The sequence below is a fragment of the Bombina bombina genome, chromosome 6, assembly GCF_027579735.1.
Source record: "Bombina bombina isolate aBomBom1 chromosome 6, aBomBom1.pri, whole genome shotgun sequence".
Taxonomy (NCBI): domain Eukaryota; kingdom Metazoa; phylum Chordata; class Amphibia; order Anura; family Bombinatoridae; genus Bombina; species Bombina bombina.
The window spans coordinates 21,200,022-21,226,175 of record NC_069504.1 but is presented as its reverse complement, the minus strand read 5'-3'; positions in this window follow the sequence as shown (position 1 = coordinate 21,226,175).

Below are 26,154 nucleotides of genomic sequence, written 5' to 3'. Positions count from 1 at the left end.
TGTTAGAATAAAAGAGGCATTATTGTTAGCGTGAGTAGCGCCATCTTGTTCTTGGCCGCCATTTTGTCTTTGGCATCCATCTTGGCTGAATAACCTTTATTATAGTGGTTTATTCTGTAGTGAGAAATACATGTTTGTTATTATTCTCTGCAAAGCTAGTTAACCTTGTAGATGTTCCTGGTTCAACGCCTGGAGGGTACTATCTCTATAAGATGCTCCAATAACCTTGTCTTCATCCTAGATGCACTCCTTATTATGACTATAGAAATATTGTTTATGAGCTAGTATTTTTCCTGACAAACACTGTGTAAAACTGGGTAAAATGACGCGGCCATAACGTGTCATCATGTTAACCCCATATGCCTATAAGACATGCTTTGTATCTTTCAATAAACAGAATAGTGTTAGATCATTGCTGCGTGGTCTGAATTACTGTTCTCTGGACGTCCTTATCAAATAATATCTTCATTTCCCGGTGGTATGGTGGGCCCAAGTCCTGACTGACACTCCCCCTCTGAAAACAACACCTTACATGCACACTGTGACCCCTCCTGTACACTTCATTCCTATTGTATACTGTACATAGCGTCCCTCCTGTATACTGTACAATGTATCCATCCTGTATAATGTACACTGTGTCCCTGTTGTATACTTTGCACTGGATTCCTCATGTATACTGTGCACTGTGCCCCTTTACTATACTATTCACTTGGCCCCCCTCTTCGCGTATGCTGCACACAATGCCCCTGTATACTTTGCACTATGCCCCTTTACTATACTATTCACTCTGCCCCCCTCCTCACGTATACTGCACACCATGCACCTGTATACTGTGTACTGTGCCCGTCTTGTAAACTGTACAATGGATTACCTCAAGTATACTGTGCCCTGTGCCCATCCTCTATCCTATTTCTGTCCCCCCTCCTCACGTATACTGCACACCATGCCCCTGTATACTGCACACCATGCCCCCTGTATACTGCACACTATGCCCCCTGTATACTGCACACCATGCCCCCTGTATACTGCACACCATGCCCCCTGTATACTGCACACCATGCCCCCTGTATACTGCACACCATGTCCCCTGTATACTGCACACCATGCCCCCTGTATACTGCACACCATGCCCCCTGTATACTGCACACCATGCCTCCTGTATACTGCACACCATGTCCCCTGTATACTGCACACCATGCCCCCTGTATACAACACACTATGCCCCCTGTATACTGCACACCATGCCCCCTGTATATTGCACACCATGCCCCCTGTATACTACACATCATGCCCCGTGTATACTGCACACCATGCCCCCTGTATACGGCACACCATGCCCCCTGTATACGGCACACCATGCCCCCTGTATACTATACACCATGTGCCCTGTATACTGCACACCATGCCCCCTGTATACTACACACCATGCCCCCTGTATACTGCACACCATGCCCCCTGTATACTGCACACTATGTCCCCTGGATACTGCACACCATGCCCCCTGTATACTGCACACCATGCCCCCTGTATACTGCACACCATGCCCCCTGTATACTGCACACCATGCCCCCTGTATACTGCACACCATGCCCCCTGTATACTGCATACCATGCCTCCTGTATACTGCACACCATGTCCCCTGTATACTGCACACCATGTCCCCTGTATACTGCACACCATGCCCCCTGTATACGACACACTATGCCCCCTGTATACTGCACACCATGCCCCCTGTATATTGCACACCATGCCCCCTGTATACTGCACACCATGCCCCTCTGTATACTGTACACTACTATCCCTCCTGTATACTACACACCATGCCCCCTGTATACTGCACACTATGCCCCCTGTATACTGCACACTATGCCCTCTGTATACTGCACACTATGCCCCCTGTATTCTGCACACCATGCCCCCTGTATACTGCACACCATGCCCCCTATATACTGCACACTATGCCCCCTGTATACTGCACACCATGCCCCCCTGTATACTGTACACTATCCCTCCTGTATACTGCACACTATGCCCCCTGTATACTGCACACTATGCCCCCTGTATACTGTACACTACCCCATTCTGTATACTGCTCACCATGCCCCTGTATACTGCACACCATGCTCCTGTATACTGCACACTATGCCCCCTGTATACTGAACACTATGATCCCTGTATACTGCACACCATGCCCCTGTTTACTGCACACCATGCCCCTGTATATTGCACACCATGCCCCTGTATACTGCACACCATGCCCCTGTATACTGCACACCATGCCCCTGTATATTGCACACCATGCCCCTGTATACTGCACACCATGCCCCTGTATACTGCACACCATGTCCCCTGTATACTGCACACCATGCCCCCTGTATACGGCACACCATGCCCCCTGTATACGGCACACCATGCCCCCTGTATACGGCACACCATGACCCCTGTATATTGCACACCATGCCCCTGTATACTGCACACCATGCCCCTGTATATTGCACACCATGCCCCCTGTATACTGCACACCATGCCCCTGTATACGGCACACCATGCCCCTGTATACTGCACACTATGCCCCCTGTATACGGCACACCATGCCCCCTGTATACGGCACACCATGCCCCCTGTATACGGCACACCATGCCCCCTGTATATTGCACACCATGCCCCTGTATACTGCACACCATGCCCCTGTATATTGCACACCATGCCCCCTGTATACTGCACACCATGCCCCTGTATACGGCACACCATGTCCCCTGTATACTGCACACCATGCCCCCTGTATACGGCACACCATGCCCCCTGTATACGGCACACCATGCCCCCTGTATACGGCACACCATGCCCCCTGTATATTGCACACCATGCCCCTGTATACTGCACACCATGCCCCTGTATATTGCACACCATGCCCCCTGTATACTGCACACCATGCCCCCTGTATACTGCACACCATGCCCCTGTATACTGCACACCATGCCCTTGTATACTGCACACCATGCTCCTGTATACTGCACACTATGCCCCCTGTATACTGAACACTATGATCCCTGTATACTGCACACCATGCCCCTGTTTACTGCACACCATGACCCTGTATATTGCACACCATGCCCCTGTTTACTGCACACCATGCCCCTGTATATTGCACACCATGCCCCTGTATACTGCACACCATGCCCCTGTTTACTGCACACCATGCCCCTGTATATTGCACACCATGCCCCTGTATACTGCACACCATGCCCCTGTATACTGCACACCATGCCCCTGTATATTGCACACCATGCCCCTGTTTACTGCACACCATGCCCCTGTATATTGCACACCATGCCCCTGTATAGTGCACACCATGCCCCTGTATACTGCACACCATGCCCCTGTATACGGCACACCATGCCCCTGTATACTGCACACTATGCCCCCTGTATACGGCACACCATGCCCCTGTATACTGCACACTATGCCCCCTGTATACTGAACACTATGATCCCTGTATACTGCACACCATGCCCCTGTATACTGCACACCATGACCCTGTATACTGCACACCATGCCCCTGTACACTGCACACCATGCCCCTGTATACTGCACACCATGCCCCTGTATACTGCACACCATGCCCCTGTATACTGCACACCATGCCCCCTGTATACTGCACACCATGCCCCTGTATACTGCACACCATGCCCCTGTATACTGCACACCATGCCCCTGTATACTGCACACTATGCCCCCCTGTATACTGCACACTTTGCCTTCTGCAATACACAACAAGCTCTAACGGTGTATTATACACTATTACTCCCTCTGTGCCAGTACAGATGCCATTAATCTGCGCAAGAGAAAATAGCAAGTGAAATTGTCATCATTCCTCTGATAGATGTTTTATTGAATACATTGCAGGTTCCTCAATGAAACTGTCAAATTAAAGCTAATTCCCTGCGTTCTGACTATGACAATTTTTCTCAGTATTTTGCTGTCATATGAAGTCTGTTTAGCGAGGAATTACTTCCCTGTTTGCTCCTCTGCCAGTTGTAGAAGCAAATTCTTCACATGCATTTTTAATGGAACACGGCTTGTTTTGCTGTTAATTTTAATGCACAAATAACAGAGAGTTGGGACTCACTTTGTACATTAAAAAGAGAGCGTCTGAGAGACGTATTGTTCCTCAGGCCGGGGCTGACACTGATCCTATTATAGGAACTGAGAACACAAAGTGCAAATCCTACAGAAATGTTACTGTGCACCAGGCAGCATTTACTGCACTGAGAGCCATTATAGATGCATATGGTGTTAGTTATAGGCAAGGAAATAACAAAGCTCACTATGTAGAAGCGAATGTTCCCAGTGATATACAGCTGAAGGGCAGGATGTCAGCATGAAAATGATCAAGAGGTGGCAACCACATAATTATATCAATGTACCCAAATAAACAGAAGATGCAGCGACAGTTCTGTCACTTAAATGCAGTAAAGAACAAGGCCACAGAGGGAAGTGTCTTGCGATCACTGATATATTTAGTTTCTCTGCTGCTCTAGGCATAACAAGATCTGTTCCCTCCAACCTTACAATTCCTATTTTATATATTTCTTACCATGAACTAATGGAGAGGTCATGTATCCCCAAAAGACAACCAGGGATCATTATTATGTTAACAATTAGTATTTATAGAGAAAAGATGCAGGGAGGCATCACATAGAACTACTCCTGAGCCTCTTAACCCAGCTGCCCTAGGCACAGACTTGCAGCAGACTTAGCCAAATCCCCCCATGCATGTGGTTTTATGGAATTATCTTTGGCTGAGACTCTCTATATTTCTATCAAGCAGAAATACAGTGTTTTATGTAACTGCCAGGGATCACATGGGGCATTTCCGCTGATGCCTGATAGAAATAAGAATAGTATTCACTATTAGGATTATATGGATAAAGTGTTGGCTGATAGACAGTCATAACTTATAGACCCTCACTTATTTATTGCTCTAAGCAATCAATCACATAACATACCGAGAGCCACTGGTGCTTTCTCTATACACTCAAGTGAAATGCCATAAGCCTATCTGGGATAAAGAGGCTAGGGGCTTAATCAGAGCGATCTGGAGGCTGCAGCAAATCAGGTGGAATCTGTCAGGGTGGAGTTAGGTAGGAAGAGGGCAGAGGTCATGGAGAGTTAGGAGGAGCTGGGCACATTAGGGGTGTGGCTATGCACTCCTGGGGAGCCAGCAGAGCCTATAAACTGACAATCCTACAAAATACTAAATGTTTGGGAGCTTTAGGGTCACATGAGTCTTTCTAGGGTTTAGGGCACCTGAGCTTTTGTTATTGCCACCAAACGGACAAGTTCTGATCCCATAAACACCCAATGGTAGAGCCCTTTTCATGTATCATATTGACCGGATATGACTGTCCCATGTATGCAATGTACCTCTGTATAGGGCTATAATGTTAAATGTGACATAAAGCCTGTTCCTTCTTCTACAGCCCAGCCACTCATGGGTTAAAAAGATGCTTCCTAGCCACACGTCCCTTTAATTCTTTTCTTTCTGCCCTATTAATCTCTGTTCTCCATCACAAAAGCATCGTTTTCATGGTATATTTCTAGCCACCTGAATGTGTTTTATTGTAGACGCAATATCCCCTACCTGTCCTGGTTACTCTACCTTGTGAGCAAACACCCGGTAAACACAAAAAGGCTTGTCGCACTTGCTCCCACACCATGTGACGGAAATGGACCAAACGTTCGCAGAATGTGCGCCAGAAGAACCAGAGCTCCCTCTAGAAGCCAGGTGCTTCACCGTTAAAGTTACCGGAATAAAAGGGGTGGGGCTAATTCAGCCAGTTCTCACCAGTTATTAAGAACGTGTTGCTAAAATGTTAGAATCTCACCACTGATAAAAACCCTGTGTCTTGGCCATTAAAATGAATTACTCTCTACCGCACTAGCTTGTCTAACGCTTGTATGGGATGGAAATAGATTCTTTCTCTACAGAGCATAATCACTGAGCATAGGGCTACTAGCTGAGAAAATCAGGATCACTGGTCCTTGGAGGTCTCTGGCGGCACTTGGAGAAGGGTTTGCAGCACTGCTCTAAACCTCACCTCACGGTACAAGCTCCGAGGTGCAGTCACATTAAAGCTTCACACTGAAATAATAACATTTAAATAACTCATCATTAGTTTCTACCATAGCGCAGAGTGCACTAAATACAAACAGATCTTGATTTACTGAACAAAACAGAATAAAATGTTGTTGTCGCTTTAGCTGAGTAAAATTTGTATTAAACATTTTTTGACTAACTATAAAATGTGCGTATAGTATGTGTTACAGAACATATATTCAGCTGCTGTTACTAACCACATTCCTTGGCGTGAGCTTCCAGGAATCCCGAGCACATTTCCTGCAGGGGAGTTACACAGACAATATTCCTACAGTAATGAGAGATAGTGCTGACCTATTGAGTCGTCCATTACCGGCCCCCCTACCTAACCACATCATTATTAACTTATTACTTTAACAATAAAGAAACATATACGTATATCGTGGTATAAAATTCTGGCCACAGCCTGTTTATTAATTTAACATAACTTAAATAACCAAATCAATAAATAAACGAAGTGCAATAACAAAACAATAATAACAATAATAACAATAACCCAACTCTCAATGCGCTAGCATCACTGTACATCCCTTTTATCTTAACCCCCACCCCAAGGGGTTAAAAATTCATCATCACCACTACTAGACCAGGCCGTCTTTTTCTCAGGACTTTGCAAGGCGCTAAGTCCGTTCCAACCACCTAATACCAGCTCCAAGGGACCCCGTGCCCAAGGAGCCAATTACCTAGCTCTCCCCACCCATTGGGAGGCTAACCACCAGCCACTTCTTGCCTTGGTCTGCCAATTGATGATGCTAGCACACCGCCACAAACTGGGAAGAAACCGCTTCCCCAGTTCCGCCACCAATCACATCAGCAATTGGAGTCTTTCCCGAATGGCCAGGATGAAAAGCCGTACTCCAAATTCGTTCAGGTGAACTCCGTCTTGTAGGTAAAATTCCCCTTTTCCCACGTCCTCTAAGTCCTCATGATGGACCACTGCCCCACTAATCTTCTTCATAAATGCTGTGACCAATTTGTTCACTTTTCGTCTACTATTATCCAACCTAGCTTGGTCCCATGCTGTTCTCCAATGTAAACGCGGGACCATTGTGGACCAAACGATCCTTAGTCCGGGAAATAATTCTCGTAATCTTGACATATCTCTCTTAATCCCCCTGACCAGTTCTTTTTGTGGCAGGGACCCCAGATCCTTGCCACCGGCATGAATGACCAACACATCGGGACGGGTAAATTGTTTGGCATACCCGACGACGGAAAACACGACTTGGTCCCATCGCAAGCCCCGAATCCCGAACCACCGGAGAACCGCTTTTTCTTTCGGTAAACCTAGCTGCAGGCCGTCTTCCTTGGACCCTGCTGCCCTTCGAGCCCAATAAATGAAAGAATGGCCCACCAACCAGACCTGCAGCGGCGCTGAGACATGTAGGGGGGGGGGACACATGATTATAGCAACAGATGAGGACGGACGTAAGTCTGATAACACTTGGATGACCATCTCCCCACCCCTTTTACCACCCCCTCCCCCAATCCCAGAGCGGCTGCCTCGGTTGCTGCGCCTATTCTAAAGGAATGTGAACCAAATTCCCCCGGATTGAATCCTGCCGTGTTTAATGCCCTACCTAACACCTTCCGGAATTGAAATTGTGATAAAGCCTCGCTATCCTTATGCAACAGCAACGACCCTCCCACCTTCGGTCTTATTGCCAAAAATTCTTGCAATGCCCTACACGGACACAACTCCACTCCCGTGGGATACAACCTCACCGTTTTGCCCTTTCCTCCTTGATCAGTCTTTGACCGTCTCAAAAATATGGACACATGTGAGTCCGTCACCTCAATATCACAAATACCCACTCCACCTTGCGCACTCTTTGAGCAACTTATCAGTTCTGAAATCCGGAATGCTCCAAAAAAGGCCAAAGCAAAGGCCATTTGAAAAAGTATTGTCTCATACTCGGATTTACACACCACCCTCAGTGCTCTCCAAAGGTGTGACAGCAAGGAAAAGGAAATCTGCCTTCTACTATCCGCCCCACTTCCTTTTTCCTTCAAACCCCTCACAATCTGCCTGACGCAAAACATCTTGGTGATATCGACCACCCCCATCAACTTAAATCTGAAGGCCAACGCCGTCAGCCTTTTCTTAATAGCGGAGGGGGATAAACCACACCCCTTCCACTGCCATATCCATTTCAACAAGAGATTCTGACACCCTTGTCCACCCTCTGTGATTTCCTGCTGAACTAGCAAAAGTTCCCCCTCTCTCCAAATCTTTTCGTATGCTCTCCACGAACTCGGGGCCAGTGAAGATCTTACCACATCGGCCAATCCCCCGAGCCAAGGCTCCATAAATGTTCTGGAACTTCCTTCCCCAATTTGTCTGCCCCCGGAGCCAGCTCCCGAAAGCGCTGCCACTGAAAACGAGAGAGTGCTTCAGCTACTGAGTTCTGCACCCCAGGTATAAGCTTTGCCCTGACCAAGATGTTCAATTTCATACACTGCAGCACAAACACCCTCAACAGCCGGATCACCGCCTGAGAAGATGATGACAAACTATTAATTGCAGCCACGACACCCATGTTATCCGTGAACAACAGGAGCGACTTGTCCCGCAGTTCACTGCTCCAAACAAACAATGCTACCAAAATCGGAAAGAATTCTAGGAATACCAAGTTCGTTATCAATTCACTCGCAATCCATTCCGTTGGCCACGCTGCCTGCGCACCATTCGTTGCCAAAAATTGCCCCAAAGCCTTTACTCCCTGCGGCATCAGTCACTAGCCCAAGCTCCTCACCCGATATTCTGGGTGGCTGAATCAAAGCGGCCCCATTGAAATTCTCCAGAAATACTTTCCATACCTTGAGATCTTTCTTAATGGGCGACGTCAGCCGTATGAAATGATGCGGCTGTTTAATGCCCGCTGTCGCCAATGATAGCCTGCGACAGAACACCCTACCCACTGGGATGATCCGGCATGCAAAATTTAACTTGCCGATCAAGGACTGCATTTGCACTAGTTGTACTTTCGAAACTGATAAGAAACGTAAGATGATGCTTACTAGGTCCTGCACCTTATCCGCAGGAAGCCTGCATTCCATCAACCTAGAGTCAATAGTAATGCCTAGAAAATTCAGCATTGTCACTGGTCCCTCAGATTTTTCCATTGCAATGGTACTCCAAAATCTTCCACTACTCTGTAAAAGACATCTCTCAACCTTTTGCAAACTGTGGTCCCCTCGGGACCCACAAATAGAAAATCGTCCAGGTAATTTACCACTGACGAAAATCCAGCCCGCACCTTGACCACCCATTCCATAAAAGTGCTAAAACTCTCAAATAATGAACATGAGATGGAGCATCCCATGGGTAGGCATAGGTCCACGAACACCTTTCCTTCATAACAGCACCCCAGCAACCTGTGTGAAATTGGGTGCACTGGGAGTAACCGAAAAGCTGATTCGATGTCAACTTTTGCCAACTGCGCTCCACTTCCTGCCGCCTTGACCATAGCCACCGCTGAGTCAAATGAGGCATATTTTACTGATGCCAGCTCAGGTGGGATCCCCTCATTCACTGAATTACCCTTCGGGAAGGATAGGTGATGTATCAGCCTAAATTTTCGAGGGTCCTTCTTAGGGACCACTCCTAACGGAGATAGCCTTAATCCTGGAAAAGGCGAGGAGTCAAAAGGCCCCGCCATCCTTCCCAGCTCCACTTCCTTCCCCAATTTTTCCTTCACCACCTGTGACCATTCCCTAGCTGATTTCAAATTGCCCGCAAAATGGTCAGAACCTCCAACCGATGGAATGATAAAACCAAACCTAAATCCATGTAATAACCTTGCCGCTTCCTCCCTGCAGCCCCATCTACTGGCGTAACGACCTAGCCAGGGCTCCATCTTTTCCACCCTGATTGGGGACACCCCCTTCCTTAGGGGGCTCGGCTCTCCTCCCAACTTTTCCCTTCCTGAAACACTTTGCAAAGGCGTGGGCCCCACCACACCCTGAGCATTCGTGTCGGAACTTACACGAAGTTCCCCATTTGCACTGCCCTTCATTGTATGCAAAGCAGAAACCTTTTCTGACAGCGGACTGTGAGGTGGAAGTAGCTGTGGCCGGACTGCCGGCCCCCGACTGAAAGGACTGCACCGATCTCAGTGGCGTCATGATTTTTAACCAAAGCCTCATGTCCCGGTCATCCCACCTCATCGTAGGCTTTACTGCCATCCTCTGACGAAACTGTTCGTCGTATGTCCACCACGCCATACCCCCGTATGTGCGCTGGGCTGCCGCGACCTCGTCTAGATAACAGTACATGGAAGCTCCCTGTTCCGGAAACCTCTCTGACATAACACTAGCGTAAATCACGAAAGATTGAAACCAATTGGAAAAGGTTTTTGGTAGCTTCCTATATCGCTTCTTTCTCTCATCCTCCTCCTTTTTAACGCTGTCTTTTTTGGAATCATCTGCTACTTCAAAAGACTGCTCCAAAGGGAGCAAAGAGAACAACTCTATACTCCCTGGACCATATCCTTCCCCTAACCTCCTTTGTTAGATGCAGCCCTAACGGACCAATCGAGCATAGGCATGACCTAGCCATGGCTGTATCCGCCACTCGGAGCTCCGAGGGTTCAGCCCCCCCTTGTTGCCCTACCGAAGGTGCATTCGTTACTACTGCCACATTACTGCCGACTGCCGCGGTCGTTTGTGGCCCCACATTGGGCCTAGTCACCGTCACCATAGGCCCTTCTGCCCCATTCGGGGCCCATGCCCTCTCCAGCGGCAACTGTGGACTCGCGGGGACAGCTGAAGCCTCAACTGACCGCAACAGCGCCCTCAACCCTTCCACCAACTGCATGGATACTTTATCACTATTGGCCCCTTCCCCCCTCAGCTGTGATGAAGAAAAACTCACCTGCTAACGCCATCACCGCCGGCACCTCCGTCTGCGGCGGTCCCCCACACTGTGATCGTCTCCCCACTTGGTCACGTTCTGTTGGTGCTTTGCTCTCATGGTGAACCTGTAATATATCAACTGCATGACCCCCGGCAAATGGTACCGTATTGATTTTTGGTATTGCGTCGCTTACCCGTCTTACTGTGTTCACCCCCCGCTCCCTGGCGACACCTTTCCCCACAATACTATTTTGTGCTATACTTCTCCTTTTCTGTGTCATACTTCCCCTTCCCTTGTTGGCCTTCCTGGCCGTACCTCCCCTCTGCCCCAGAGGCCTCTTTCCCAAAACTCTACTCTTAACCGCCTCTCCAACCTGGTGTAAAACATACCCCTCCCTGTCCCTTACCCCACTGCCCCTTTTCGTGTAGCCACTTACCATTCCTACCCGGGAGGGCTGTTCACTGTACGCCTCTTCACCCGTGTCCAGCTGTATAGTGTCCGTCCAAGATTCTGCTAGGCGGAAAGGCTCGTCCTCGCCGCCGTCCCTGTATTCTCTACCTTGTAACCTGGACACCATTGCATCTGTTAAATATATAACCTGATTATTACTCATATCCAACCTTTTTCCCGATGTTTGCCCCACATTTTGCCCAACACCGGATCCTCCATGTAAATTAATTTCCCTACCCTGCTCCCGCCCGCTTGTACTGTATCTATCCCCCCTACGGTCAGGGGATGGGGGAATCATGTCTTCCCTGTCTGAAGAGCTAGGGAATTCCTCAATGCATACTGGTTCGCTATAAACACTCGGGTTGGGTTTTTTCTTGCTGCCCCTCCCACTCCCGCAACCCTTAAGGGGGCGGGATGCCCTGTGCCAATGTTGAACTGTCCCACCCGCCACCCTGCATCCCCCACTGGGCCTCTCCCTTTCGTAATGACAATCCCCGTTATTAAACATTTCTCCCCCCTTCCAGTTGTCCTGGAATAATATTGGGCTTTCTCCCCTACCTTCATCTTCCAAAACTACCTCCGCTTGTGTAGCCGCACAGGCCGCAGTGCCACTCCTGGCCTCATGTTGCCCCCTTATACTTACCCCCCCTGAGCTGCCCCTCCCTATGCTCTCCTAACTGGGTGCCTTCCTTATTGGCCTCTATGGGTTCCCGATGCGGCCCCGCCCTTACTTCCTCCAACTGCCTTTTTCCCGCTTGAAAAGAAAGCCCCGCTGGGCCGTGCGGGCTATTTCCCGTATTCTTTCCCCGCTTGTGGACTTGCACGCCCGCCGCGTCTCCCTCTCCCCGGCTGCCTACTCCATTACCCCCAGGGTCACTCCTATTATGCTCTGCTCCCCCCCCTCCTCCTGCCACTGTCCCTTCCCCCCGTGAAAAAAGAGGCCCCCCCCTAGGCCATTGGCGTTAACCCTTTTCGTACCTACTGACGGCCTTTGTCCTTGTACCTCCACCTCTGCCTCCACCATGAGCCGCCGTGCGTCCCCCACTGCCCTCACCTGCTCGACCGCCACACTCCCCGACTTCTTACCCGGTCTCGCCTCTCTGCTTGGACTCCGTCTGTGTCGAGTACCTTGTGGCCTCTGCTCCGGGCTGAGCCGATTGGGAGGCCGTGTCCGTCGCACCGGTCTGGATCTTGGAGCCGATTCGCCCTCTTCCACTCCGCCTTCTTCTTCGCCCAGGAGCCTGCCGATCCGATCCTGGATCCAAGAAGAGCCTTTCTTCGATCTCCATCTTCAGTCACCGATACTTCCGCCGGACAATCTTCAGGAGCTGCTTCTGCGACCAGGTAAGCTCAGGAACTGCCTAGCCTCGCCCTGGTCTCGCACGTCACTTCCTGTCTGAGCTCCGCCTAGCGACCGGGGCCTTCTCCTCCCATCCGGTCAACGGGCCCCTCCTCCTACGTGCCTTACGTCTCCGGGGCCCACCCAATAGCTGGTTACTCATTTTACTACTTTATCTAAATGAAAATCTGACCCTTTATTAATGTCTGCTCATGTAATTGCTTGTGCGCATCATACAAATGCCAGTGGACTACATTTATTATGTTTAGTTTTTCCTTTGGTTTCAGCCAGTTAGGAATATGATTTCACTAGTCCCCCTAGTGTTTAAAGAAAAATTCCTGTCCAAATGGCTACAAGCCAAGCAACTATGGCAGTAGACGAGAAGACACCTTCATAAATCCGCAAGACTGGAGAGCCGTTTACAAGCGCTATATATAACGCTTCAAAAGTGTCCAACAGAGACGACCGACATTTTACAGAAAAATGTAGATTCCGGCAAGTTATGATCTGTCAGTCTTTCTAATAGGATGTATAAATGGGTAAAGCAACGTCAGACGGCCTGAAAATGCTCTCTGCGCCAAATGAACATTTCCTACAACCCTATAAAAGTGACAAGAAGGATAAAGATTTCCATTAAATTTGCACCGCTTGGCGAGCGTCCTGTTTAATTAACTTGGTAAAGGTGCCGTCCCCTCTGCTGTTTAGTTTGTCTGACATTGCATCATTATACGGCTTATTTATTAATGGCTGCAACATGCTGAATTGGGGTAAAGTGTGGGCCAAGGACAGTTAAGGTTTTGTTGTGGATGGTTATATTAGCTGTGATTTATTTCCTTGCTAGGCGCTTGCAGCATTTACACTGCTAATAAAGGAGATAAATGCACATTAACCCCTTAACTGCCACTGAGCTGAAGCATATTATGTTGCATTACAATGTAGCCTTCCTGAGAAGAACATCACTAAGTGCACGTGTGGCTTTGTTATCACCATTATTGTCATCGTCTCCCTGTAAAATGCAACGCATATTCTGCAGCTCTGATACGTGATCATGGGGTTACACAGCATATTACTCATGGACTAGGAGGGTACACAGCATATTACTCATGACCTGGGGGGTACACAGCATATCACTCATGGACTAGGAGGGTATACAGCATATTACTCATGGACTAGGAGGGTATACAGCATATTACTCATGGACTAGGAGGGTATACAGCATATTTCTCATGGACTAGGAGGGTATACAGCATATTACTCATGGACTAGGAGGGTATACAGCATATTACTCATGGACTAGGAGGGTACACAGCATATTACTCATGACCTGGGGGGTACACAGCATATTACTCATGGCCTGGGGGGTATATAGCATATTACTCATGGACTAGGAGGGTATACAGCATATTACTCATGGACTAGGAGAGTATACAGCATATTACTCATGGACTAGGAGGGTATACAGCATATTATTCATGACGAGGAGGGTATACAACTTATTACTCATGGACTGGTGGGTACACAGCATATTACTCATGGTCTGGGGGGTATATAGCATATTACTCTTTGACTGGGGGTATAAAGCATATTACTAATGGACTGGGGGGTATACAGCATATTACTCATGAACTGGGGGTATACAGCTTATTACTCATGGACTGGGGTTGTACAGCATATTACTCATGGACTGGTGGGTATACAGAATATTACTAATGGACTGGGGGGTATACAGCATATTACTCATGGACTGGGGGGTATACAGCATCTTACTAATAGACTGGGGGTATACAGCATATTACTCATGGACTGGGGGTATACAGCATAACTCATGGACTGGGGGGATATACAGCATATTACTCATGGACTGGGGGGTATACAGCAAATAACTCATGGAATGCGGAGTATACAGCATATTACTCATGGACTGGGGGTATACAGCATATTAATCATGGACTGGGGGTGATATACAGCATATTACTCATGGACTGGGGGTGATATACAGCATATTAATCATGGACTGTGGAATATACAACATATTACTCCAACATATTATACAACATATTGATCCAATCAGCCAATAGGCTTTAGCTCGCATTCTATTGGCTGTTCCAAAGCAGCTCAAAGCAGCGCTGGTATTTGTGTGCGGTATGGAGCTCAACGCTGCCATATCGCCTGCAAACGCCATTTTTTTGAAAACCTGTAATAGCAGCGCTATTAAAGGTGAGCGGTGGAAATAACTTGCAAGTTATTACCGAGCCACTCATAACGCAAAACTCGTAATCTGGCTGTTAGTTAGATAGATCCCTTAGTTAGATAGATCCCATAGTTAGATCCCATTGTAAGATAGATCCCTTAGTTAGATCGATCCCTTAGTAAGATAGATCCCTTAGACAGATAAATTCCTTAGTTAGATAGATCCCTTAGATAAATTCCATATTTAGTTAGATCCCTTTGATAGATAAATTCCTAAGTTAGATAGATCCCTTAGTTAGACAGATCCCTTAGGTAGATCCCATAGTTAGATATCTATGTTAGATAGATCCCTTGTTAGATAGATCCCTTAGTTAGATAGATCCCTTAGATAGATCCCTTAAAGGGACACTGAACCCAATTTTTTCTTTCGTGATTCAGATAGAGCATGCAATTTTAAGCAACTTTCTAATTTACCCCTAACATCAACTTTTCTTCGTTCTCTTGCTATAATTTTTAAAAAACAAGGCAGCTAAGCTTTTTTGGTTCAGACTATGGACAGCACTTTTTTATTGGTGGATCAATTTATCCACCAATCAGCAAGAACAACCCAGGTTGTTCACCAAAAATGGGCCGGCATCTAAACTTACATTCTTGCATTTCAAATAAAGATACCAAGAGAATGAAGAAAATTTGATAATAGGAGTAAATTAGAAAGTTGCTTAAAATGTTATGCTCTATCTGAATCACAAAAGAAAAAAATTGGGTTCAGTGTCCCTTTAAATAGATAAATTCCTTAGTTAGATAGATCCCTTAGATAGATAAATTCCTATCACCTAGATTACGAGTTTTGCGTTACGGCTTTTAACGCTGAAAAATTGGAATTGCCAGGAATGCATATTACGAGTCGCGGCGGTATAGCTTTACAGCAAGCATTTAAGCCTGTAATGCTACGTCCATTCCGCACTGAAAAAAATTACGTTTGACTGTGGGATTTTCACAGTGCCGGTATTACAGGTTGTGTGTTAAGGCTAAAATGCTTGCGTTACAGCCTATACCGACACAATCCATACCACCATCTGAGAGCAGTATTTATGGATTTTTCTAAACATAAATGTTTCACAAAACTCATAACTAAACTGTTATAAAGTACACTAACACCCATAAACTACATATTAACCCCTAAACCGCCACCCTCCCACATCGCAAACACTGTTTAAAACTTATTAACCCCTAATCTGCCGCTCACCCACATTGCGATTATTTAATACATTTATTAACCCCTAATCTGCCGCCCACCCACATTGCCAACACTATTTAAATATATTATCCCCAAAACCGCCGCTCCCCGACATCGCCAACACTAAATAAACCTATTAACCCCTAAACCTCCGGCCTCCCACATCGCCGCCACTAAATAAACCTATTAACCCCTAAACCTTTGGCATCCCACATCGCCATCACTATATAAACCTATAAACACCTAAACCTCCGGTCCCCCACATTGCAAAACACAAAATTAAACTATTAACCCCTAAACCTAACACCCCCCCTAACTTTAAATTAAAATTACAATATAACTATATTTAAAGAGACACTAAACCCACAATTTTTCTTTCATGATTCAGGTAGAGAATACAATTTTAAACAATGATCCAATTTACTTCTATTATCTAATTTGCTTCATTATTTAGATATACTTTGTTGAAGAAATAGCAATGCACATGTGTGAGCCAATCACATGAGGCATATATGTGCAGCACCCAATCATCAGCTACTGAGCATATCTAGATATGCTTTTCAGCAAAGAATATCAAGAGATTGGAGCAAATTAGATAATAGGAGTAAATTAGAAAGTTGCTTAAAATTGCATGCTCTATCTGAATCATGAAATAAAAAATGTGGGTTTTATGTCCCTTTAAGTAAATAAACTTACCTGTGAAATAAAAAATAAACCTAGCATTAAACTATAAATTAACCTAACCTTACTATTCTAATAAAATAAACTACCAATTAAAATTACTAAACTACAAATTTAAAAAAAGCTAATCCTACGAAAAAATTAAAAAAATCTAACATTACAAAAAAATAAACATTAAAATTACGAAAAAATAAAAAACACTAAGATTACAAAAAATAATAAATGAAATTATCAATATAAAAACAATTACACCTAATCGAATAGCCCTAAAAAATAAAAAAGCTCCCCCAAAATAAAAAAAAAACCCTAGCCTACAATAAACTACCAATAGCCCTTAAAACGGCCTTTTGTAGGGCATTGCCCTAAGTTAAACAGCTCTTTTACCTGGAAAAAATACAAAGTCCCCCCAACAGTAAAACCCACCACCCAACCAACTCCCCAAAATAAAATAAAAACTTAACTCTAAAAAAATCCTAAGCTAGCCATTGTCCTAAAGGGGCATTTGTATGGGCATTGCCCTTAAAAGTTGCCCAAAGCCCTAATATAAAAAAAAACACCTAAAAAAATGAAAAAAAAAACCTAACACTAACCCCATAAAATCTGGGACGTACATCTTCATCCAGGCAGCAAGAAGTCTTCATCTAGGTGGCAACACCTTCATCCATCCCGGGAGCGTCTTCTTTCTCCAATCCGGGCGGCGCGGAGCAGAGCTATCCTGGACCGGTGATGACATCCTGCACGGAGCTTCCTCTTCATACGGTCACCGCCGTACTGTCAGGGTTTTTTCCCTGCTTTGTTTGCCATGTGCTGCTGGCAGCCATTTTACTTACCTCTTACTGAATCTGGTGCAGAGTGTCTGATGCTGCTCATTTCCTGCATGCCCTCTTATGGCCGGACTGGTGTACATCATCTGTGTGAGACAGGTTGAAGTCTCAGTATTGTGATGTCATCACTTATTATTTAAAGGGCCTCTGTTCAGTATGCTTTTCCCTTGCGTTGTCTCAAACCTGTTTGTGAGTTCCTGTTCCTGTGTATTATCTGGCTGTCTGACAACTCTCCTGGTTCCTGACTCGGCTCGTCTGACTACTCACTTTGGCTCCTGACTCGGCTTGTCTGACTACTTGCTCTGGCTTTGACTCCTGACTTGTTTTAACTTGTGGACTTTTTATTATTTCTTTGTTATTAATAAAGGTCTGATTATTTTTGCACTTCTCGTCTCAGTCTGATTCCTGGCACCCTGACACGTACACTGAAGCTTCAATGCAAGGTAGCTGTTTCAAAATGGCGTACCTTTCATTCCTATTGGCTGATTTGATTCTTCAAATTCAAATCAGCCAATAGGATGATAGCTTCTGAAATCCTTTTGGCTGTTCAAAACAGCCAATAGGATGAGAGCTACTGAAATTATATTGGCTGATTTGAACAGATTAGGTGTAATTGTTTTTATTTTCGATAATTTTGTTTATTATTTTTTGTATTTTTTTGTGTGTAATGTAAAACATTTTTAATTTTTGCGTAGGATTAGTTTTCTTTTAATTTGTAATTTAGTATTTTTAATTGGTAGTTTTTTATTTTTATTTTATTAGAATAGTAAGGTTAGGTTAATTTATAGTTTAATGTTAGGTTTATTTTTATTTCACAGTTAAGTTTTTATTTATTTTAATTAGACTTGTGCGCCGCTAAAAAATTTGTTTTGTTTCGTTACATTTCCAATTAGTTACAAAATAAATTTTTTTTCCAGCAATTTAGTTTAGTTAAGTTTAAAAAAAAATTTGTTTCAGCAAATTAGTTAAGTTAAATCGTCTTCGGATCCGTTAGTTTTTTCGGATTTGTTCGTTTTATCGGATCCCTTTTTTTATTCATATGCATTATTCTATTCTGAAGTTATAGAATAATTTTATATGAATAAAGAATGGATCTGAAAAAATGAAAGGATCCGAAAAAACTAATTAATTTAAGTTAACTAATATGCCGGCGATTAGCGAAACAAAATTATCTAAAACCACTGACGCCACCCACGCCGCCACTAAAAAAAGCTATTAACCCCTAAACCGCCATCCCCCCACATCACTAACACTACCTAAACCTATTAACCCCTAAACCACTGCCCCCCACATCGCAGACACTAACTTAATCACTAAAGTTATTAACCCCTAAACTGTCGTTCCCCGACATCGCCGACACTAACTAAACCTATTAACCCTTAAACCACACCCCCACACATCTCCAACACTACCTAAACCTACTAACCCCTAAACCACACACCCCCAGACATCGCCAACAATAACTAAACCTATTAACCTCGAAACCGCAGTTCCCTGACATCACTGACACTAAATAAACCTATTAACCACCAAACCTCACCCCCACCACATCGCCAATACTACCTAAACCTATTAACAACTAAACCGCAGTTCCCCGACATCGCTGAAACTAACTAAAACTATAAACCCCCTAACCGAACCCCCCTACATCACCAATACTAACTAAACATATTAACCACTAAACTGCAGTTCCCCGACATTGCCAACACTAACTAAACCTATTAACCCCTAAACCGCACCCCCCACACATCGGCAACACTAAGTAAATCTATTAACCCCTAAACCGCTGGCCCCCACATCGCAACAACCTAAATTAAACTATATTAACCCCTAAACCTAAGACCCCCTACCTTTAACATAATTAAAATAGACCTACATTAAAGTTACCATTATTAACTAACTACCTTTATAAAACTAAATACAAACTTACCTGTGAAATAAAAGTAAAACCTAAGCTGCCTTAGACTAAAACCTAACATTACAAAAATAGAAAAACCTACCATTACAAAAATAACAAACCAAATTATCCAAAACAATAAAAATTACCCCTTTTATACTGGGGGTACTGTTGCATTCCTATTGGCTGAAAATGTCAAATCAGCCAATAGGATTTAAGCAGCTCTCATTCCTTTCGGCTGATTTTAAATTTTCAGCCAATAGGAATGCAACGGTACCCCCAGTATAAAAGGGGTACCTTGCATTTGAATCCTCAGTGTGCGGCAGACGATCACATGAAGAGGACCTCCACATCGGACCAATGGACCTCCGTTCGCTTACCTAAAGAGGGGTTAGTGTTAGGTTTTTCTAATGTTTTTTTTGGGGTGTTTTTTTTAGATTAGGGGTAATGGGCAGTAAAAGAGCTGAATGCCCTTTTAAGGGCAATGCCCATACAAATGCCCTTTTCAGGGCAATGGGTAGATTAGATTGCTTTAGTTAGGTTTTTTTATTTTGTGGGTTTGGGGGGTGAGGGTTTGTGATGTTAAGGGGTGTTTGTTTTTAGTTTTTAGCAAAATAGCTGGGTTCTTTAGGGCAATGCCTTACAAAAAGGCCCTTTTCAGGGCTATTGGTAGTTTATTATAGATTAGGTTTTTTTTCTTTTTTTAAACGGGGGATTAGAATAGGAATAATTTTATTATTTTGGATAATTTTGTTTGTTATTTTTTGTAATGGTATTTTTTTATTTTGTGTAATTGTAGTCTTTTTTATTGTAGTTTTTTTTTTTTTTTTTTGTAATGTTAGGTTTTAGTCTAAGGCAGCTTAGTTTTTATTTTTATTTCACAGGTAAGTTTGTATTTTTTTTTTTTTTTTAATAATCTTTTATTGAGGATTTGCATTAAGCCAAAAAGCAAACAACAAATGTCACACAACATAAATGACAATTCTTGATATGTCATATGACCATCAGATAAATAAAAAAAGAAAAACAAAATGAATACTAGACTGAGCTATTGAAACCTCCATTTTATATTTTTAAAAGTTTCTGTGGACGACTAATTAGTTGTTAGACACTGTAGACATACAGTTCATATTTAGGGACGACTAATTAGTTGTTAGACACTGTAGACATACAGTTCATATTTAGGGACGACTAATTAGTTGTTAGACACTGTAGACATACAGTTCATATTTAGGGACGACTAATTAGTTGTTAGACACTGTAGACATACAGTTCATATTTAGGGACGACTAATTAGTTGTTAGACACTGTAGACATACAGTTCATATTTAGGGACGACTAATTAGTTGGCCTATTATGGGCCTTTTGATATAGGATGTCCTAAAGAGATATGATAGTCATATTAGCAAACTCATTGAATCTAACCAGATAAAATTCAGCGGGTAAGCACCGCTTGGGGTAATAAACTAAACATTGGGGGGTGGGCCTAACTTTATAGTTTATGGTAAATTAGAAGCAGTAATAATAAGTAGGAGCTCAACACATATTCAACTGCTCAATAGTAGTAATAAGAATAACAATAACTTATATGCTAAACGTTTAAAAGGTATAATGTACCACTTATCATCGTCAAGACATGCATCTGAGAAGAACAATACTTTATGTTTAAGGTGTGTGATCTGCTTTAGTAAGTGAGAGTCCCAGTCTCAAAAGACCTAAACATGCATAGGGTATATTCCATAAGATTTTGTGAGTGCAGCAGTTATGGGAGCTTATAATCATAATGAAATATGCATATGTATCTGGGCCGATTAGTGAATATCAAAACATAGCCAAAGGCCCCTACTCGTAAGGAAAACTGTTACTAATCAGACAAATAACTACATCATCTATCTCCCGTATCTTTAACATTGGGTTCTCAGTAGTTAAATTATGCTTGTGCATAATAATACAGGCACAACGGGCTGTCTCGGCTGCAAACAGCATCCTGTCCTTGTAGAAAACATTAGTACTGAGATATGAAAGATCTGTATATATTAATACCGGGACTCCAGCATTATGCATAACAAAATTGTGCATCAAAGAGAGAATCTTCCTAATACAATGCATGTAAGGTGCTGTTTTTAAAATGTCTCGGTAGTGACATACCTTTACCAATTCAATTATTAGACAGTTAGCTGCGTCAAAGGGGATACTACCTACAAATACTATAATAGGTTACAGAACCGTAATTGTTAGAGGCGTGCAGAGTAAGCTGATATATCTCATGTATGTATCCTAAATATGCTCAAATAGCAGTGTAGCCTTGTTCATGTCTAAGTGATCTCGTTATTATGTTTATAAGCATAGGTCTGCATTACCTGGTGAGTATTAGACTAGCAAACAGTAAGAATAGTAGAGATACAGGTATAGTGCAGTGCTATTTCTACAACCCAACAGCATGTGTCGTGGAAGAGAGTATGGAGGAATATATTAGCTAGAAGCTATGTGCCTCATCAATATGGGAGTAGTGCTAGGGTTCCCTTAATAGGAGTTTGTAGAATGCTAAGAATAAACGAACGGTACATGGAACACACCCTCTGGCTAACAAATGGTAGATAAACGTGGTTTAACTCAAATAATTACAATTACTAAATATTACCATATTTATATAACCTAAGTTGAGCTAACAAGAGAATATACAGGCACAAAGAGATAAACATAAAATATTGTAGTTATTCCGAGACTGGAGTATAGTAGCTACCTACTTAAGGCATACATATTCCGAGACTGGAGTATAGTAGCTACCTACTTAAGGCATACATATTCCGAGACTGGAGTATAGTAGCTACCTACTTAAGGCATACATATTCCGAGACTGGAGTATAGTAGCTACCTACTTAAGGCATACATATTCCGAGACTGGAGTATAGTAGCTACCTACTTAAGGCATACATGTATGCATAGCAATAAGTATTATATATGTACCCTCTCCACTCCACAGCTAATGGGAGGTGAGTAGTTGTATGAGATATCCTAACATACATATAATGGGGCCCATTTAACAAGCTTCGTAGGGAGCTTGTGGGCCTGTGTTTCTGGCGAGTCTTCAGACTCGCCAGAAACACAAGTTATGGAGCTGCGGTCTAAAGACTGCTGCTCCATAACCCTGTCCGCCTGAGCAGGCGGACAGGAATTGCCAGAAATCAACCCGATCGAGTACGATCGGGTTGATTGACACCCCCTGCTGGCGGTCGATTGGCCGCGAGTCTGCAGGGGGCTGCGTTGCAGCAGCAGCTGTTGTGAGCTGCTGGTGAAATGCTGAATACGGAGAGCGTATTGCTCTCCGCATTCAGCGAGATCTTGCGGACCTGATCCGCGGTGTCGGATAAGGTCCGCAAGACCTTTCTTAAATAGGGGCCAATATCTTAACTTATAGAGTAATATAACTTGGCTTAAAGTTATAAACAGTATATAATATGTATCTGAGACCTGAACCTTTATAATCCAAAACATAGAAAATGCCTCTGACATATGAATCTAAGCGTTAAGCCATAGGGGGAATACATCTTCTATGTGTCTATGACTAGGCATATTATAACATATAGGTATAGACTTTACAGGTGACAAGGTCACCAGTTAACTTCAATGGAAGTATTGTGTTAACTTTGGCTACATACAGGGGCATGACCGTTCGAGTCCCACAACCATGGCCACATCCATGGCAATGTTCTAAATCCTGAGTTCCACTTAAAAGCGTCATCTGTAGGGATTGAATAGTAGCCACTAAACTACATTCCACCTGAAGTTTATGTCTAATTTTGGGTTAGGACTATGGCCAGTTCCATCCTCGGAGTAGCTCTGACACAGGATACTTGTTCCAAAAGAAAGGGAGTCTCCTTCGATATGTAATACTCCTGGTGTCTCGCGTCAGCTGCTATCTTGGGTCACGTGTGTGTGGAGCGTGTGCATGATCTGGAAGGAGGGATTCCATATTGTGCTCAATCGTCGCACAAGTGGTCCTAGTTTTGTCAGTTATAGCTATACTGGCTGAGGGTATCTGCACCGCATTTGTGGCATTTCGTATGTTCGCTATAGTGCCTATGGGTCTTAGAGAAGATGGCCGCTGCAGCGTTTAGGGGTTAATAGGTTTAGTTAGTGTTGGCGATGTTTGGGAATGGCGTTTTAAGGGTTAATAGGCTTAGTTCATTTTGGGGATGTTTGGGAACGGCGGTTTATGGGTTTATAGGTTTAGTTAGTTTTGGGGATGTTTGGGAATGGTGGTTTAGGGGTTAATAGGTTTAGTTATTGTCAGCAATGTTTTGGAACAGCAGTTTAGGGGTTAATAGGCTTAGTTAGTGCCGGCGATGTTGAGGAACAATATTTTAGGGATTAATAGCTTTATTTAGGGATATAGTTAGTGTCGCGATGTCAGGAAACTGCGGTTTAAGGGTTAATAGGTTTAGTTAGTGTTGGTGATGTTTGGGAAAGGCAGTTTAGGGGTTAATAGGTTTAGTTCGTTTGAGGGATGTCTGGGAATGGCAGTTTAGGGGTTAATAGGTTTAGTTCGTGTTGGCGATGTTTGGGAATAGCGGTTTAGGGGTTAATAGGTTTAGGTAGTGTCAGCGATGTTAGGGAATGGCGGTTTAGGGGTTAATAGGTTTAGGTAGTGTCGGCTATGTCAGGGAATGGCGGTTTAGGGGTCAATAGGTTTAGGTAGTGTCGGCGATGTCAGGGAATGGCGGTTTAGGGGTTAATAACTTTATTTCTGTGTCGGCAAAGTCGGGATTAGGGGTGCTTAGACTAGGGGTTTATGTTAGGGTGTTAGGTTTAAACGTAACTTTCTTTACTCCATTGACATCAATGGGGTTGCGTTATAGCGATCGCCATTCCGCATTTCAGGTGTTAGTTTTTTTCTAACACTTTCTCCCCATTAATGACTATGGGGGAAAGCGTGCACGAGCACGTCAAATCAGCCCTCGGCTTTTGTGCGGTATGGATCTCAATGCACCATAACGCACAGCACAAGGAGGCTTTTCAGTTATATGTTATTGCAGCGCTATGGAGAGTGAAATAACGCATTTTTTTGGTGTTATTTTCAAACCCTTTTTAGCGCAAAACTCGTAATCTAGGCGTAAGTTATATAGATCCCTTAATTAGAAAGATCCCTAAGTTAGATAGATCCCTTAGTTAGACAGATCCCTTAGTTAGATAGATCCCTTAGTTAGATAGATCCCTTAGTTAGATAGATCCCTTAATTAGAAAGATCCCTTTGTTTAAATAGATCCCTTAGTTAGATAGATCCCTTAATTTGATAGATCCCTTAGTTAGATAGATCCCTTAGTTAGATAGATCCCTTAGTTAGATAGATCCCTTAGATAGATCCCTTAATTAGATAGATCCCTTAGTTAGATAGATCCCTTAAATAGATAGATTCCTTAGTTAGATAGATCCCTTAAATAGATAGATTCCTTAGTTAGATAGATCCCTTAGATAGATAGATTCCTTAGTTAGATAGATCCAGGGACGCATTTTGGTCTAGGCAAACAAGGCACTTGCCTAGGGCAGCAGATTGGAGGGGGGGGCAGCACAAGTTGTGTGGTATGGCTATACCGCTGAAAAATTGGCCATTATGCCAGTGCTGGTCTCCCGTATTACAAGTCGTGACGGTACGGCTATACCGCTAGCATTTTAGCCTTTACGCAACTCTCCATTCCACACTCAAAAAAATGACTTTTGAGTGTGGAATTTTAAGGTCTCCTGTATTACAGGTTGTTTGGTCTGGCTATTACGCTAGTGTTGTAGCTTATACCGCCACAATCCACAATTCGCGATCTGAGACCTGTAGTTATGGATTTTGTGAAACAAAAATGTTTTACAAAACACATAACAAAAATGTTACAAAGTACACTAACACCCATAAACTACCTATTAACCCCTAAACTGACACCTTCCTCATCACAAATGCTATAATAAACCTATTAACCCCTAAACCGCCGCCCCCCCACATCACTACTACTATAATAATCCTATTAACCCCTGAACCACCATCCCTCTGCATCACAAATACTTTATTAAACATATTAACCCCTTATCCGTCGCCAACACTATATAAACCTATTAACCCCTAAACCGCCAGCCCCCCACATCGCCAACACTAAATAAACCTATTAACCCTTAAACCACCGGCCCCCAACATTGAGACACAATAAATTAAACTATTAACCCTTAAACCTAACACTGCCTTAACTTTAAATTAAACTTACAATATAACTACCTTAAAATAAAAAAAAACGTACCTGTGAAATAAAAACAAACTAAGATTAAACTATAAATTAACCTAACATTACTATTTAAAAAAAAAAAAAAAAAAATCGAAAAATAAAAAAAAAGGAACAAAATTAAAAAATCCTGACACTAACATTACAATCGTAACACTAACCTTTAGGTTTAGGGGTTAATAGGTTTATTTAGGTGTTAGCAATGTGGGGGGCCAGCGGTTTAGGGGTTAATAGGTTTATTTAGGCGTTAGCGATGTG